At 36.9% G+C, this 7,493-nt stretch overlaps 1 protein-coding gene across 3 annotated transcripts in view; it reads right to left on the reverse strand.

Moving 5' to 3' along the window:
• Positions 1 to 7,493, reverse strand: part of bsk (mitogen-activated protein kinase dJNK) — a 493,348-nt gene that overhangs the window by 138,111 nt on the left and 347,744 nt on the right. For all 3 annotated transcript variants that reach the window (XM_067108797.1, XM_067108798.1, XM_067108799.1), the window contains one exon: positions 5,718 to 5,771. The gene's annotated coding sequence lies outside the window, so the exon portion shown is untranslated. The remainder of the gene's footprint in view (positions 1 to 5,717; positions 5,772 to 7,493) is intronic.

The raw sequence follows: 7,493 nt of genomic DNA on the forward strand, positions 1-7,493 counted from the left end.
AATTCCTTGCAAATTACGTATTATGCACCAAAAAGGAATGAATATATGGATACAGACTGCGTTTTATGTATTAGATACGTATTAATATAATCAACAAATACAAAGATGTACGGGCTGAAAGTATCTGTGATGTATGCAATTATGGACGCAGACACACACACACACCCAAAGGGATTAATAATAATAATAATAATAATAATAATAATAATAATAATAATAATAATAATTTGTCTTAAACTTCCCAACTGAATCTCATAAGATGAATATAAAATCTCTCCCAATGTCTTGAATAGTTCAAGGCTATAAATGCATAGTTATAAATTCACTCCACGTTCATGTTTGAACCTTAATCTTCCTGATCTCTCTCTCTCTCTCTCTCTCTCTCTCTCTCTCTCTCTCTCTCTCTCTCTCTCTCTCTCTCTCTCTCCTTTTTCTTCGTATTCCTTTCCTTGCGAAGACCCATTTCTCTAGACTTTTCACCGCCTCCGCTCACGCAGCCATTTTTCGTTCCTCTAATGTCCGGCATTCATTTCCTTTGACTCGTCCCTATCCTGATAAGCGTCAATATTGCTCTTTCGAAACGTGCCCCGCCGATCCAGTCAAAATGTCTCTCTCTCTCTCTCTCTCTCTCTCTCTCTCTCTCTCTCTCTCTCTCTCTCCCCGGCATGCAAGGCAACTAAGCAGGCATGCACACACATGACTCTGCAAATATAACTCAGCTCGTTATTACTGCAGTAATAAAATGATTTTGGAAATTTGTCAGCAGAACTCATTAACCCAGTTTCTATTTCTTCTAATCCTGGCTACGTGTGCGTTCGTACCAGGGCAAATATACGTGTAATTTAGCTTATAATGCATGAAGGATATTTACAACAAGTAGCATAAAAGCAATTTTTTTAAAATGCCACTGAATGGTCGACACATAGTAATAATATTCCGCAAAGTTTTCAAGACAATAGATTTTGCATTTACCTGAGAGAGAGAGAGAGAGAGAGAGAGAGAGAGAGAGAGAGAGAAAATCCTGGTGTATTTTCTAAGAATAAAGACCAACCACTTTATACTCAGGATGAGTGTAACATGAGAATATACCCTGACGAAAATACGAAACTATCAAGTTTCTACAAGGTCACGAGGATAAAACAAATTGCAATGTTTTTGTACAATGTTCCTTTCGCAGTTCGAGGGAAAAAATGTGCAAAATACAATATCACTAAACCTGAAAACCTCGCGGAGATAATGACTACAAGTCCATGATAATCCCACTGAAACTCATTTTCTGTAACCACTTAATTTTAACGCTCTCCTCTTTCAGTTAACCAGCGTGACTTCCGCAAGGCAAGCTCAGCTGGGATCTTCCCTTATCTTCCTGATGTTTGCTCGTTCTCTCTGCGGGACAAAGGGAATCTTTTGTCAACGTTCCTGATATCTCTAAAGGCCTTCGAACCACTCTGGCGCGAGAGTCTACATACAAATCTGCCTGATCAAGGCCTAACACTTCCGCTCTCCAAACTTATCTTTGGGTTTTCCCTTTTATTTATTTATTTATTTCTTTTTTACTGCTTTGCGTACTCTCGCTGAATACACATTTCAATTTCCTCGTTTCTAGACATGATCATGGATATTTTGCATTATCATATGTTGCCTCCTTGCCTTTTCAATTAAAAGTCTGCGCACGCAAATTTTTCCTTTTTCAGTATATACGTACAACACACGATTTCTTAAGACAGTTAACAACAATTCTCCCAAGCATTGAGAGAGAGAGAGAGAGAGAGAGAGAGAGAGAGAGAGAGAGAGAGAGAGAGAGAGAGAGAGAGAGAGATATTCTTTAAATTTTCCTATTTCTAAGGAATCACGATGCTTGTCCTAATTGCAAATACTATGGCATTTATTGATCTCCCCCAGAGAGAGAGAGAGAGAGAGAGAGAGAGAGAGAGAGAGAGAGAGAGAGAGAGAGAGAGAGAGAGAGAGAAGTAAAATGTATTTTAATTTATAATCCAACCCGAAATGATACAGGCTATTCCTGAATGGGCAAATACACCGAGACCCCAATTTGCAGAACAAACAGCTAGCCATTGAAGAGAACTGGCCTACTTTTCGAAGAATGACAATGCATTTTATATATTACAAGTTGTAATGTTATTAATGCCTACATTAGTAAAAATCAGAATAATGATGGTGAGGATGATTTTTGATTAATACAGAATAGCAAGAATGGCTGTCAGCTTCAGCATGCCTCCATTATTATACTGACCTTACCTGCAGAGAACAGAGGATGATGAAAATGTAGAAACTAAATGCATAATATCACGAATCATTACTTTATATGAAAGTAAATCGAAGCTCAGGTAACCAAACATATTTATGATGCGGAGCATGGAATTTAAGGGCACCATTACAGCCTCCCTTAAATTTACTATAGCTGCAGCCAACGAGTCTGAAGATTTCATTATCGTGGTCTGGCAACCTACCGTTTAGAGAAATAAGATGTACTGTTGACTCCTAAGTTGCCAAGGCAAAATACGGAAGCACCCAGCAAAGCCGCATCAAACTTCTAAAAAAATATTCAAGATACTGATGCTGCTCAAGGAAAATAGTACACATGGACACTGTGCTAGTTAGGAGAGAAGCAAACAATGGCAATGCAAGATGATGAGTAGCGTGCGCTGATACTCCAAAAAGAGTAGACTGTGCATGCCACCGCAAGATAACAGTGAGATTCCTTATTGAAAGAAAACTAACAGGAGATGGCAGAGAACGTAATCTCCCAACAAGTTGCAAATCATAAGTCAACGATCAACTTGATAAATACAAGCAGCGGAAAGCCCCTGGCATCTAGGCAACATAGTATTCCAACAAAGAAGGAACTCGATTTTACAGAGGTCAGATCAAGCACATTAAGGAACCCATACTCACAACCAAGCTATCGGGGGACCTACATTTTCCTAACGCACTGCGAAAAGCAACCTTGTGGACAAAATGAGCGACAAAATAAATTATTAGCGTTGCCAAAACAAAGTGAACTGTGGAATAAAGGCATCGGGGTATATATATAATCCACGTTTTAGTCAAATTGAGTACCGCCAACAACATTTGCGCCGCTTCCTCATCTGCTCAAAATCTCTCTTACGGAGAGATTTTGAGCAGATTAGGAACGTTGCTGCAAGAACAACATCGCGTACCAATTTGTGTTTTGGTCAACAATCGCGTCTCGAATACACTCTACAATTATCAGAGGTCAATGAACACTATTCTACTGGAACAATACAGGATATGTCTAAGCTTAACAGAAAGTCGTAATAAAAATTTTTGCTGGCTGGCACTTACAAATAGCTAACTGTCCAAACATTCATGCTTTTGATAAAAAAAAATATTCTCCTTAACTGGACAAAAACAAGCACTCAAATAAATCTGAATACGTTATGACAAAAAATCGTGTATATACAATCTTGGATAAAGCTTTGAATTAGTTGACTTACAAAACTATCCATAAAATGAACAGAACTTTCCATATCTAAATACGAATCGCTAGTACCCAATTATGTCCTGTGTGTAAACTAGTTACCAGGAAGCAAATGACATGATTCCAGGGAAGATATAATGGCGTTTATAATCTACATGGAAGCAATCTTGAAAAATTAGTGTTGAAACGAGGATAGCCCTATAATTTTCGCAAGTGCACACACACTTTGAAATAAGTAAACAATGCCCTACTTTCGCGCATCTGGGGAAAAATCTTTGTAAATTAAAAAGTATAAAAAATATTGAAAGAATTAAATAGGAAAAACCTACCAGGGTCTGCCTTGCCTGTCTAGATTACTAAGATTTCGATAAATGACAGCAAGACAGTATTACTATGGCAATATTACAGTATTACAATATTACTATGGCAATAAATTAAAACGAAGACAGGAAACATAACAAATAATATAATCCCTTAAAAAGAAATTCAAAACTAAAAGCTGGAAGACCAACGCCCTCTCGAGAATGCCACTCATGCCTAATGTACTTAATACTTCCTTCACAAAACTTGAACGAAACTGACATAATGTTATCGGGTTACCGGATTAGGTCATATAAATACGCAAGAACATACTTTATGTACTAGACTAAGTGAACCACTCTGAAAAAACTTCTATAGTGAAAATTACATTGGAAATGACGAAAGTATATTCATTTCAATAACAATGCAAACATTCCATATTATACCATACACTGAAAAACGTTACTAACCTAGCCACTGACAAAGAAAGTTGGAATATAAACAACTGTTCTAATTACCTTGTGCTGCACATGATGCGAGGAAATTGCAGTGGCCCTTATTTGCATATATAAACATAGAAGGCACGAATCCCACGCAAACTAAGATATCTCCGAACAATAAAACAAGCAACATACCCTTCAGGTGGTTGAGCCCTCGGTAAAATGTGACACTTTCTAATCAGCAAATTCTACCAAGCCCCAAGCACATGAGTGAAGTGAGTGTTTTCTCTGGTAAGACAGGGAATCCCGCTGATTTTGGAGATCTCACCCACCTTCAAACTACTGCGATACTCTGAGTGTACGTCCAGCTACAGTAAAACATGCCATACATGTCGGGAACTGACCGCACTCGTATCACATATAGGTTCAAAACAAGGCAACGCCCTTAGGTGGAAAACTAATTTTTGACAAACTCTGGATAATCGAATGAAGCACTAGTTAGGACTAACAATAAGTCAAGTTATATTCAACCTGTTTGTGATGTGTCCGCTTAGCTGCCAACTTGTGTTTATGACAAGTTTTACCGCTGTGTGACCGAACCCTATGCCTATCACTTCTGACGAAACAACATGGGTGCTGCGGGTCTTCACATTCCTTCCAAAATCAATTGACTGGATGTGGTAGTAGGTCTCTCAAAAACTGTGAATTCTTTAGTTATATGGACATGTAATATGGTAGTCACTACATTTTTCCTTGTTTGTTATTATAATTAAATTTTAAAAGCAGTTTTTGCACTATTCTTTGTAAAAGAAGACAAAGATTTTGAAGTTTTAGGTTACCAAGTGGGAAAGATAGCTAAGGCAAGCTTAATTCCAAAAATGTCTGAGCTTGGCTAATGAGAGCCAAGCCTTCCCAAAAATGTGAAGCTCTTGCGTAGGTCGATTCTCGCGATAGGATGTTTAACTACCAACATGGCAAAATGACAGCAGCAACAGTGATGTATCTAAAATTTTAAAGTATTCAGATTTTGTTTCTTAAAGAAAAAGGGATGCAATGTCAAACTTCTAATTACGGAATAGTTCCTTGGAAACTGCTGTTACCAAAAAGGAAAAAATTCAGACAACAGCTTTTTTCCGTTATCCGAAAATTTTCCATAGGCAGAGTTGGGTTCAGAACCGAAAAACTTCTGTAGATTGTTCATCGTGACTAGCTGTTACATACAGTACGTCGGCCACGGCGATACTTTCAATATCAGTGGATTTCATGACCTACTCATATCGTGGGTCGCTCAATTAATACATGTGAGTGAAATACAACTCAAGGCTCTTGCGGGAGTTCAGCGAGGAATACGAAATCCTAAGGAAATGACGAAGAAAACTCAACATGCAATTATCTACAGACTGAATACTTCTCATATATACAAGATTTAAAATGATAGTAGTAAAGGGAGGGACAGCGACAACGGATTACAATCAAACTATCCAGGAACATTAGGAAGAATAAAAAAGTGAACTTACCCTGTCATTATAGAGAACGAGCCCCTTCTTCAACCGCCTAGGCGTTGACTTCTCCTGGAACAAAATAAAGAAATCATTTTAACCAATGTCACTTCAACTACTGTTGACAAAAAATATTCATATTTTAACAGAATTCCTTTGGTAATTTTTTTCCAAAAAATAATGTGCAAATTCGCGATTTTTATGTATCACTTTAACTATATAAAATGAAACAAACCGTAACACAGAGGCAAGCAATCAAGTACAGTCGTTCAGAAACAAACTCTATCATCAACCACTTTTCGGATACATGTATGAATGTCAAACCTCTTGGGTAAACTGGATCTGGAAAAATGTGATGAGATACGACCCGTCGAAAGAAGAAACATGCAGAATGGTACAAGAAAAAGGAAAAAGGCATTATAAATAAACACTGGGAGGGTCAGATAAGACTATGAAGGAAAAGAACGAGGAAGGAGACAGAGAGAGAGAGAGAGAGAGAGAGAGAGAGAGAGAGAGAGAGAGAGAGAGAGAGAGAGAGAGACAATTACAACTTTTAGAATGCCTGGAAGAGCTGACTTCGACGCGAGATTTAGCCGACCCTCTGGGAAAAAACAAAAGACAAAAGGAGAAACAATGACATAAAGCTTCAGTCAATATGCTGTCATGAAGAACGAGCGGGAACCTTTTATGAAATGGTCTGACATACTGTTAAACGTTTCATGACTGTTCTAAAACGAAAGTGAAAAAATTCAAAAATTAAAATAATTAATTACAAAAACAACAACCTCTCCTTTTATATAAAAAAAGTTATCTGTGAATAAAAAAAAAATTATCTGTGAATAACAATCGCTATGTTAGATTAGTAAATTACAGTGTCCACCATTTCCTATAGGATGGAAGGCAACTAAACCGTTAATTTTCAATTAGAACTTACACAAAGAATTAAGCGAAGAAGCAGCTTTTAGTGTGAACCTGTAACTGTCTCCAGCTTGAAAACTAAAAAAAAATATGCTTACGACTTCCAGAAAGGTGATAAACTAGCGCTCACTTCACAGCGTTCACAGATGCTCAATCCCTAGGGTTTACATCAATATAACATATTTCGGAATGGTCGACACTTTTAAATGGATCACGAAAAACAAAAAGTATTTCCATATATATAATATAAATTATATATACATACACACACATATATATATACACACATATATATATATATAGTATGTATATATATATATATATATATATATATATATATATATATATATATATATATATATATATATAAATACTTCAAGTTGGGTGGTATGTTTCTGTGGAGAGAAGGAGAGAAAAAGAAAAGGATTTGCTTTCAATCATCAAAAGTTCAAATATGACAAAGCACCAGAGAGATGGAATCAGCAGTCTCCATTCATCCAGACAGTCCCTTTGTTGATACTGGTCACCCTTAACCTTTATCAAATCGCTCCAGTCAACGATATTCCGTTCCACAATTTTCTCTTCAATATGATGCATGACGTCCATTACTTTACTACTCGTTACCCCTAACAACCATTCGAGTAAAATTATCTTCAGATCATTCAATTTTTCATGTTTTTTAATACTGGTGACATCGTTCATCCTACTGTAATTAAACTATGTTACGGTACACTGTGGTATGGAAGTTTTCCAGGAAAAAGAGATGGAATATTTATCATGTACTACTAAACAGTGACACAAAACTACTGAATAATCTTTATATTAGTGGTAGTATTCGTATTCAAAAGCCAAGCAGCTTTCCACTGAGCAGAGAGA

Source organism: Macrobrachium rosenbergii, chromosome 9, assembly GCF_040412425.1.
Source record: "Macrobrachium rosenbergii isolate ZJJX-2024 chromosome 9, ASM4041242v1, whole genome shotgun sequence".
NCBI classification, from domain to species: domain Eukaryota; kingdom Metazoa; phylum Arthropoda; class Malacostraca; order Decapoda; family Palaemonidae; genus Macrobrachium; species Macrobrachium rosenbergii.